The sequence below is a fragment of the Ceratotherium simum genome, chromosome 17 (assembly GCF_057802395.1).
Source record: "Ceratotherium simum simum isolate JZ-2026a chromosome 17, ASM5780239v1, whole genome shotgun sequence".
Classification (NCBI taxonomy): Eukaryota; Metazoa; Chordata; class Mammalia; order Perissodactyla; family Rhinocerotidae; genus Ceratotherium; species Ceratotherium simum.
Window position 1 is genome coordinate 1636076 of NC_141916.1, and position 8854 is coordinate 1644929.

General features: G+C 48.3%; 1 protein-coding gene across 1 annotated transcript in view; it reads right to left on the reverse strand.

Annotated features, from left to right (window-relative positions):
* The window catches only part of RAB3IP (RAB3A interacting protein), a 41350-nt gene extending 40811 nt beyond the window's left edge, over window positions 1-539 (reverse strand). Inside the window, exon 1 of the mRNA XM_087442031.1 lies at window positions 417-539. The gene's annotated coding sequence lies outside the window, so the exon portion shown is untranslated. The remainder of the gene's footprint in view (window positions 1-416) is intronic.
* Between the last annotated feature and the right edge of the window lie 8315 nt (window positions 540-8854).

Sequence of the window (8854 nt, forward strand, 5' to 3'; positions counted from 1 at the left end):
TGCACGTACAACAAAATAAGAACGAGGATAGAGAACACACAGCGGGTCTCTCGGCAGCTTTCCAGCAGAGCAGTTTTGTTTTAATCCTCTTACCGGCCTCTCGGCACTTATGTAATCGCTCCGGGAGACCACGGGGCGCCCGGCTCCGGGACGGCGGCCCCGCCCCCGCCGCCCCCGCCGCCGCACCTGTGGCGTCCGGCCCGGGCGGGGCCGCCGGGCTATGACCGCGTCCGCCGCGCGGCGCGTCCCGACTCCGGAGCCCGCCGGCTGGACGCGCCCCGAGCCCGCGGCGGCCGCAGGCCCCGGCCCAGCGGGAACTCAGACCCCCACGCCCGCGCAGGTCCCGGGCCCGCCTCGGCCGCGCCGCGAGCCGCCGGCCGCCCTCCCGCCCTCCCGCCCTCCCGCCGCCGGCTCACCTCACCAAGGCCGGCGGGCGCCGCCCGCTCAGGGCGCCCGCAGAGCCGCCGCCGCGCCCGGGGCCGCGAGAGGCCGGGAGGGCGCGGGCACGCCGCTCCACCCCGCCCGCCGGGCGCTCTGCGCGGGGGCCGCGGCCCGGACTGCGCCTGCGCCGGGGCCGGGCGGGGCCGCGGGGGCCGGCGGGGAGGCGGGGCCGGCGGGGCGGGGCGGGGCCAAGCGCGCGAGCGCCCGTCCCGGCGGACGGAAGGCGAGGGGCGAGGGGCGGGGCCCGAGGGGACCGCGCGCTCCGGCGCCCCCTGGCGCCCGGCGGGCTCTTGGCGGGCGCGGCGGGGCGCAGGTGCCCGGGTGGGGTCCCCGGAGCCGGCGCGGAGCTGGTTCGCCGGCGCGGGCGGCCTCGGTTCGCTCCGAGCGTGGGGGGCTCGTCCGGAGTCGGGACAGGAACATTCGATGTGAGTTGAGGACTGATAGAACCAACTGAGACTCGCGTCCGTATATGGGACCTTACAGCGTCGGGGGTGGGGAATCGAATAGAACCCAGACCCCAACATTCCAGCGGCTGCTAGCACATTCGAGAACGTCATTTCTGTACCTGCCTTCTCTCTTGTGTGTCAACTCTTGTCAAACTTCCACCCCATTCTAGGTCCTCCAGGGAGGAAAAGTGAGAATACAGAGAACCAAGCTCCCAAAATCTCATCAAAAAGAGGCGATCGCGGGGTGTGTCTATGTTTAGTAAAAGAGAGACGTGCAATTTGTGATACCCATTGAACAGGACCATCATGTGTATCTTGATCAAGTCTGCTAGAGGCAATAAAGCAGAGTAGGTGGCATGTGCGGCTCTAGGAGTCAGAATTCCTGGGACTGAATCTGCTGCCTACTAGCTGTGTGACTCTGGGTGACTGATCTCTAATTGTCCCAATTTCCTCATCAGTAAAGAGGGATCGTAAGAGTACCTACCTGGTTGTGTCAGTGAGAGATTAAATGGTTTAATGCACGTGAAACTGTACTGCATGACAGAGTGCCTAATGAATATTAGCTATTGTTATTAATAACAGTGTTACTGTTATCATCCACCTATAATCCAAAGAGAAACCTGCAAAGTCATTGTTTACTTTTATACTCCATCTCCAATATCACAAGTCATATCCATTCTAATTCCCAAATAGTTCTTGAATCTATCCCATCTGGTATTCACTGCCACTAGACAGGACCTTCCTCATTGATGGACTCCCAGTGTTTCTCTCTTCCACCCTGTCATTCACATCATGTCATGATGATGCCATTCATCCATCAGACATTCACTGCGCCCCATCAACGTGCCTACTGCTGGGTCTGGGGACAGAGAAACCATTACACACGATCTGCACAAGCACTCAAACGTAGGGAGACAGGCACGTCAATAACCAGTGGAGTGGGTAAACTCAACATGCAGCAAACTACTTGGGTTCTCCGGTCTTGCCATCCTCCCTCATCCATCCCATCTTTAGGTATGCTGCTGGTTTTCTTGTTACCTCCTGACTCTCCATCTTTTCATTTCCTAGCTGATTCCTCCTTATGCTTCAGTATCAGCTCAGGCATCACCGCCACTGTGAACCCTTCCCTGTTGCTGCCACCCAGCCCTACCCCACCCAATATGGGTTAGGTGCCCTTACCTGTGCTCCCATAACGCCTTATCTCCTTCTAGCACTTGTCGCATAGAAAAGTAATTGTAGTTTTTCTATATTCCTAGTTACTATGAGCTTCTTGAGACTAGGCTCAAGATCTGATGTATAGTAGGACTGTCTCAAGTACATGCAGTTGAGTGGACGACATATATGCAGATGCACTGTCTTGGTCTATAAATGTTGAGAGGACAGGCCCTATGACATGTTCCACATAGGACCTAAGACGTCCTGCATCTATAGGAAAGAGTAAGCAGTAGCCATATGCCTGAGTCCCGTGCTGGTCTGTTTGCAATCACCTGCCACCAACCAGGCTCTTTGGAATGAACTCAGTGGTGTTTCCTCTCACATACTTAACCTGCTGGCAGAGGTTGAGGATGAAAAGAGCTGTGTGAGTAGTTTCCTATGATAACACTCCAGTGTCCTTGCATCACGGAGACCAAGATACCTCACAGAATGTCAGCACCTCAGCCTGTGAAATGTATCAAGTGTTGTGAGCATCCTACATCAGATTGCTCTCCCGTGTGTTAAAGGGATGGACACTTAACAAACTTTAAAAACGTGATGACGAGATAGTGTGCTCGTTTGCATTCTTTCTCTTTAATTAAAAAATAAATTGTATAATTAATGTCAAATACAACATATAGAATAATATTCTATTTTTAAAAAATCTTAAAACTTTCCCATCCATACCTGGGGCCAGAAAACAAAGGAGATGAGTGCAAATATCTAGAAATTTAAAGTTGAACGAATCTTTCTAAGGTTGTTGTCCTTAGTTATAACTTTAATTGCTTGTTTTCCTCTTTTGTTTTCAAAGTGCAGAAAATGTTGTATGTTTACATGGTACTTTCCAGTTTCAAACTGACTTCACATTAATTACCTCATGAGTTCTTTACAAAAACCAATTTGACACAGGTGGAAAGGTAGTTAGTCTTCGTCTTTACAGATGGGGACCGTGGACCACAGATCCCTGGTCTTCAGAATGCAGGGTAATACCTTACACACAAATGGAGTTAAAACTCTTTAAAAAGCATACTGGACTTCCCTGCCCAGCGGTGTGGCTGACTAGAGACTGGCTGATTCTCCCACCAAAAGCTCAAAGTGCTAGAAAAAATATATCAAATATCTTATCAAACATGTTAATAAGCTGACAAGAACAAAAGAAACCCTCAAGGGCAAAAACTACATAAAAGCAGAAACCCAGACAGTAAATAATAACAATGCAAAATGCAAAAAAAAAAAAAAAATTTTAAAAGCTGGTTATAGGGAAACGTGTATCAAAAATAATCTATCATTTCCCTCTCTAGCAAAACAGTTATTTGTGGGCCAGTGCTTGTATTCCCATAAAAATTGGCCTCTGCAACTCCTGTATAAAAGCAGAGCTGTCTCTGTCTTTCATTAGATCCATTTGGACAATGCTGCATTTCAGGCCGTTTTTCCGATGTTGGAATAAGCACCTGAAAAAATCGGAGGGTTGAGAGAAAGGGTTAACAGAAGAACATGGACTCTAAAAAGTACAGTTCCCTTCAGAAGAGTCCCTGGAACAAGCTACGTATGTATAAGGAAATGTTTGGGTAATTGGCTGCTGACCCAGCAAATCTCACAGATGCACCCGTTGCCGTCCATTAAACAGAGACTTATTCACTGCTTCTCTGTGCCAGGTCCATAAATAATCAGCGGTAAGAGGGACGAGAGGAGAGATGAGACACAATGGGAGGGCCTTCTGGCTTCCCCGCAGTGTTTCAGTCCCAGGTTCCAGTCTATTCCTGAGGCTTCCTTCATCCCTGCCCAGAGGTTCTGTGAGAAATCCTTGAATCCTTAAAATAATTCCCCCACTTTGCTTAGATTTTGAATGGATTCCTGCTACTGGCCACCAGAAAATTATCCTGAACAATGTATTTTCATGGAGGGATTGGTTCCTGTAGCAGTTAAAAACTCAAAATAACAGTAGCTTACGTAAAATAAAACTTGTTCCTCTCAGGTAAGTGCAGGCAGTCCAGGGTCGGTATGGTGGCTCTCTTATCAACACGGACTCAGCCTCCTTCTATCATGTGGCTTCACCGTCCTAAACATGCAGCTTCTGCTTTATGGTCCGTGATGGCTGCTGAAGCTCCAGCACCACGTCCTTGTTCCAGCCAGCAGAAAGGAGGTGGGGGCAGAAAAGAACACACCACTCTTTGTGAGGACACTGCAGAAGTTGTCTACATCCTACACTTTCACCTTGTTAGTCAGGACTTAACTATAAGTGATGTTGAAACACGTAGTCTCGACTGTGTGGCCGTATGCCCAGCTAAAAATCAGTGGTTCTGAAACCAAAGAAGAAGGGAAGAACAGATGCTGGAGACAACGGGCAGTCCCTGGTCACCACCTGAGATCAGACCCAGGAAGAGGGAAGTGGTGATGGGGTAGAACATAGAAACTGAGCAAAGGCTTGTAAGGAAACACTCGAGGCGCTCAGTGATGGTGAGCAATGCAGAGCAGTGGGCACGTGGAATGAGTGAGCGCAGGCAGACGGAGAAGCCAGGGAAGAGAGTGGGAGCGGACTGGAAGATCATAGACGCCAGAGGGAGGCTGTGGGATCTGGTCGTCAGAGGGGAACCCCCAGAAGACTTTGAGCTGGAGAGTGAAATGACTGCGACAGTGCTTGAGGAGGAGGGACGTGGTGGCAGTGCCCACTGGAGGGGCTGACCAGAGGGAAGGAGTCAGACAGGAGGCTCGCACGAGACAGGAGTGCCTTTACCACAATGAAACAGGGCAGGGGAAACGTCTCGAAGGGTGGGTATGTGGCAGGCAACAGCTGATTCCGTGTCCTCTCTCTCTCTCTTTTTTTTTTTTATTCTTTGCATCCCTTATACCTTCTTGAGATCACCACAGTGATTTTATTCGGGGACCTGCCCTCCCACCATGTTCAGTCAGTATGATTCAAGTGGAACTGAATTCCTCCTGCTTCAGGGGTGAGCCTGTGACCCAGGCATAACCATCCAGAGAATCCTCCTGGTCTCCGTGGTTGGCTCGTGATAAGCAAATGATTCAAGCAGAGCCAATAAGAATCAATTCTGGGTCTTTTGGGAAATTGCTGGGAAAAGTGAATCTTTATGAGGATTCTTGAGAAATTTGAATGTGACCTTGAAGCTGCTGGTAGCCATCTTGCCACCTAACAGGGAGAAGGCAGATCTGAGAGATAAGAAAACCAAGTGTGAGTCCTGCTGACATTACTGGATTTCCTGGATCAAGCTGTGACTGAAGCTGGAGACTCTGAACTTTTTAGTTACATGAGCCAGAGTTTTCCCTTTGCTTAAGCCAGTTTGTGTTGGGTTTGCTGCCAGTAGCAACTGAATATACAGAAATAAAGGTGAGGAAGGTGTCAATGATAATTCCAAGCTTTAAAAACAGTATCGTCTACCTTTGTCATACATAGTATTAATAGACTTGTCTCTGAATAATTTTATCCATTGCAAAAAATCAAATCTCCCTTCAAAGAAGGGGGGTTAGTATAATTGGGAATGTTCACAATTATTCTATGAAAGCTCTGAAAGTAATTACAGAGTCATGAACTACTGGAGCTGGAGGAGACCCTTGAGTCACCCGACCTCACCACCTGTCTTCACTGAGGAAACTGAGACCCCGAAAGATGAGGTGATGTATCCAGTCACAGAGCTCAGATGTGTGGTCTTGACTGGGCCTTAATACAAGTCTGTATGTTTCCATGGTATCATTCTACTCTTCAAAACAGGACGTCTACAAGTGTTTTCAAATACATTTGAAATACCTGTGATAAAAAACACAGACAACTTTCCATGAAGCGACTGTTTTGAGAAGACAAGATTCATTTTGGAAGCATGGATGCCAGCAGTGTTCACCACATTCTCATCAGGATGGATGGTCTTCCTGTACAATGTTGCCCTGACTCATGTCAGTGTATTTTAAGGGAACTACCCATGCTGAGTTGACCCCTGATAACTAGACCTGGATAGAAACCTGAGCCAAAAGCAGCCCTATGTGATTAGACTGGCGACGAGGAAGGTCAACCTTCTGCAGTGGCATGAAGCTCTCCACAATGGGACCCTCCATTCTGTTAATGAAATCAACCCAGTCAGTTCCCCTCTCTCTGAAAATATGAATGCACAGTGTGCACAGAGAGACTGGTCCTTCAGGCTCAACACAATCAGGATAAGCTCCCCTTCACGAGGCCTGTTATTCATCCTCACTGTGGAAATACCGGGACCCACATGTACTGTGATATCTAATAGTCCCCATTAGTCCCTTTGCAACAATTCTTCATGCTTCCATTCCCTTGTTTATTGAGCGTACCTTCCATGCCAAATGCTGACTTAGAGGCTGGGGATATGACAGAGCATAGGACAGGGCCTGCTTTGTGCTCTTACACTCTAGTGGAGGAGACTTAACACAGGGATGGACGTGTATATACGTGAAGTAGTGATGCTGCTCTGGAGAGCACTAAAGCAGGACTCATTGCTTCATGAGAACTTGGTCACACGGCCAACATGGCTACAAGAAAGCCCGGGAAATGCGGTCCCTGGATGGGAAGAATGGCCGCAAGCAGAGGCCATGAAGGGTGCTGCGGGAGAGTGAGGGGAGAAGTTGTTGGTCACGCCGCATCTAAGACCTCCACACATTGACAGACAACCCACCTGACGGTTAAGTGGACCCAAGGGTGTGCTTGCCTGGTTAGTCACATGAAAATCCAGAGAACTTGTGTTCCTTGGGCCATTTGTGGGGAGTCTGAGACTTTTTGTCTATTGAACATTGCCCTACTCTGATGTTGTCCTTCATCAGTATTTGTCCTGTCTCATTGGTGTGCTAAACGCCACTCAATTGAACAGATCACAGAGTGTTTCTGAGACAGAAACAAACACCTTTCTCCATTCTCCAAGGAAAACATCCCTGCCTCAGTACCTTCTCTGTTGCTACATATGTTATCTCAGCCAGTCTTCTTTATAAAAACATTATCTATTCCATTGCAAATGCCAGGAGTTCTCATGCAAATACCCATGCCCTTGCAGACCAGTCCATTGGTATTCCTGGGTGGCTGCCTACAAGGGGCAGGGGATGAACCACCAGCATCTGAGATGCTTGTGTGGCCCAGGCCTTACGAATCAGAAGCTTTGAGGACTGGGCCTAACTGCTGATGTTTCTAATGAACGTTGGAAACAATTCTTAAGATATTAGACTTTAAGAATCAACGGTAAAGGATATAAGGAAAGTAAAAGTCCCCAAACTGCAATCTAGTTGAGATAACATAATATATACATACAACAATGATCTTTAAAATGTACTCTGGAGAAACTTCCAGAATTAAAATGGTGGAGTAAGAGGCTGGCCCAGTTACGTGGTTAAGTTTGTGCGCTCCGCTTCAGCAGCCCAGATTTCGCAGGATCGGATCCCAGGCGTGGACTGACGCACCACTCATCAAGCCATGCTGTGGCAGCGTCCCATATAAAGTGGAGGAAGATGGGCACGGATGTTAGCCCAGGGCCAGTCTTCCTCAGCAAAAAGAGGAGGATTGGCAACAGATGTTTGCTCAGGGCCGATCACAAAAGAAACAAAAAATGGTGGAGTAAATATAGCAACCGCTATCCTCCCCCTCTCAGAATTCACCCAGTATCGGGAAAATGCAAAATCCGTTTTCACTGAGAACAAGAGACAGCTGAAACCCTGAGCTGCAGACATACTCGGAAGTCCAGTGAAAGGCAGGAAGACCCTGTAACAGGTGTTGACAGCAACAGAGCTCAGAAAACATCCACAAAGCGCGCTGCACACAATTAAGTGATTTACCTTAGGGGCAAAACCAAGGAGCCATCGTCTGAAACGTGGGAATCTCGTACGCGGGTTTGCAGCTGTGCCTCACTCACTCTGGTTTGTTACAGACGGAAGGAGGTGAGGCACGGGGAAAGAGGGAAGCTTTCTGTCAGTGAAGCACTCTGCAATGTGAGCAGCCCTGCCAGTGCCAGTGTCTCTTGGTTAGAAGTGGAAGTTAGAGGAACGCATCCTCACGACCTCTGTGTCAAGAGAATTCCTGTCAGGCTGGAACATAGTCCTGATCCCTCAGCACAAACCTTCTGCAAGTAGCATATCTTGGAAAACCCCTCTTCCTTCAAAGATGAGTAATCAATTGAAAAGGAGCCAGCATACAAAGATATCATAAGAAAAAAGGAAGGAGAGAATAGGAAAAAGTGGCAAATTAAAATTCTTATCAAAAAAAGTTGCCATTAAGCAAAAGAAATTTTTAATCAAACATATAGCCTTAAAGTTTAAAAATTAAGGGTGCAATTGTTGCTTTTAAAACAGGAGCACAGAGCAGATACTAAAGCATGTGGCATGGCAAAGTTGGAAGAAGACAATTACTGTGTCGAAAACTGACCAGAGATTAATTTCTAGCATATAAAAGTGACTTTTCAAATCAAGAAGAAAGAGAAAGGAACCCCAACAGAAAAATTGGCAAAGGAACAGAAAATTCAGGTAGAGAAAATCCAGAATATTAGCAAGCAGACGAAGAAATGCTCAGACTCGCCAGTGATGTCAGGTGTCTGGGGCTGCAGGACTCTGGGACTCACTCGATCATTGCTGGGGGGAGGGTATAAACTTAGTAAATTAAGTTTTTGCATATCCTATGACCCGGAATCTCTGCTCCTGGGTATGTATCTCAAATAAATTCTCATACAGATTCATCTAGGTGCTATGGTTTGAACATGTCGCCCCAGATTTCATATGTTGAAACCTAACCCTCAAAGCGATGGTATGAGGTGGAAGGAGGGGCC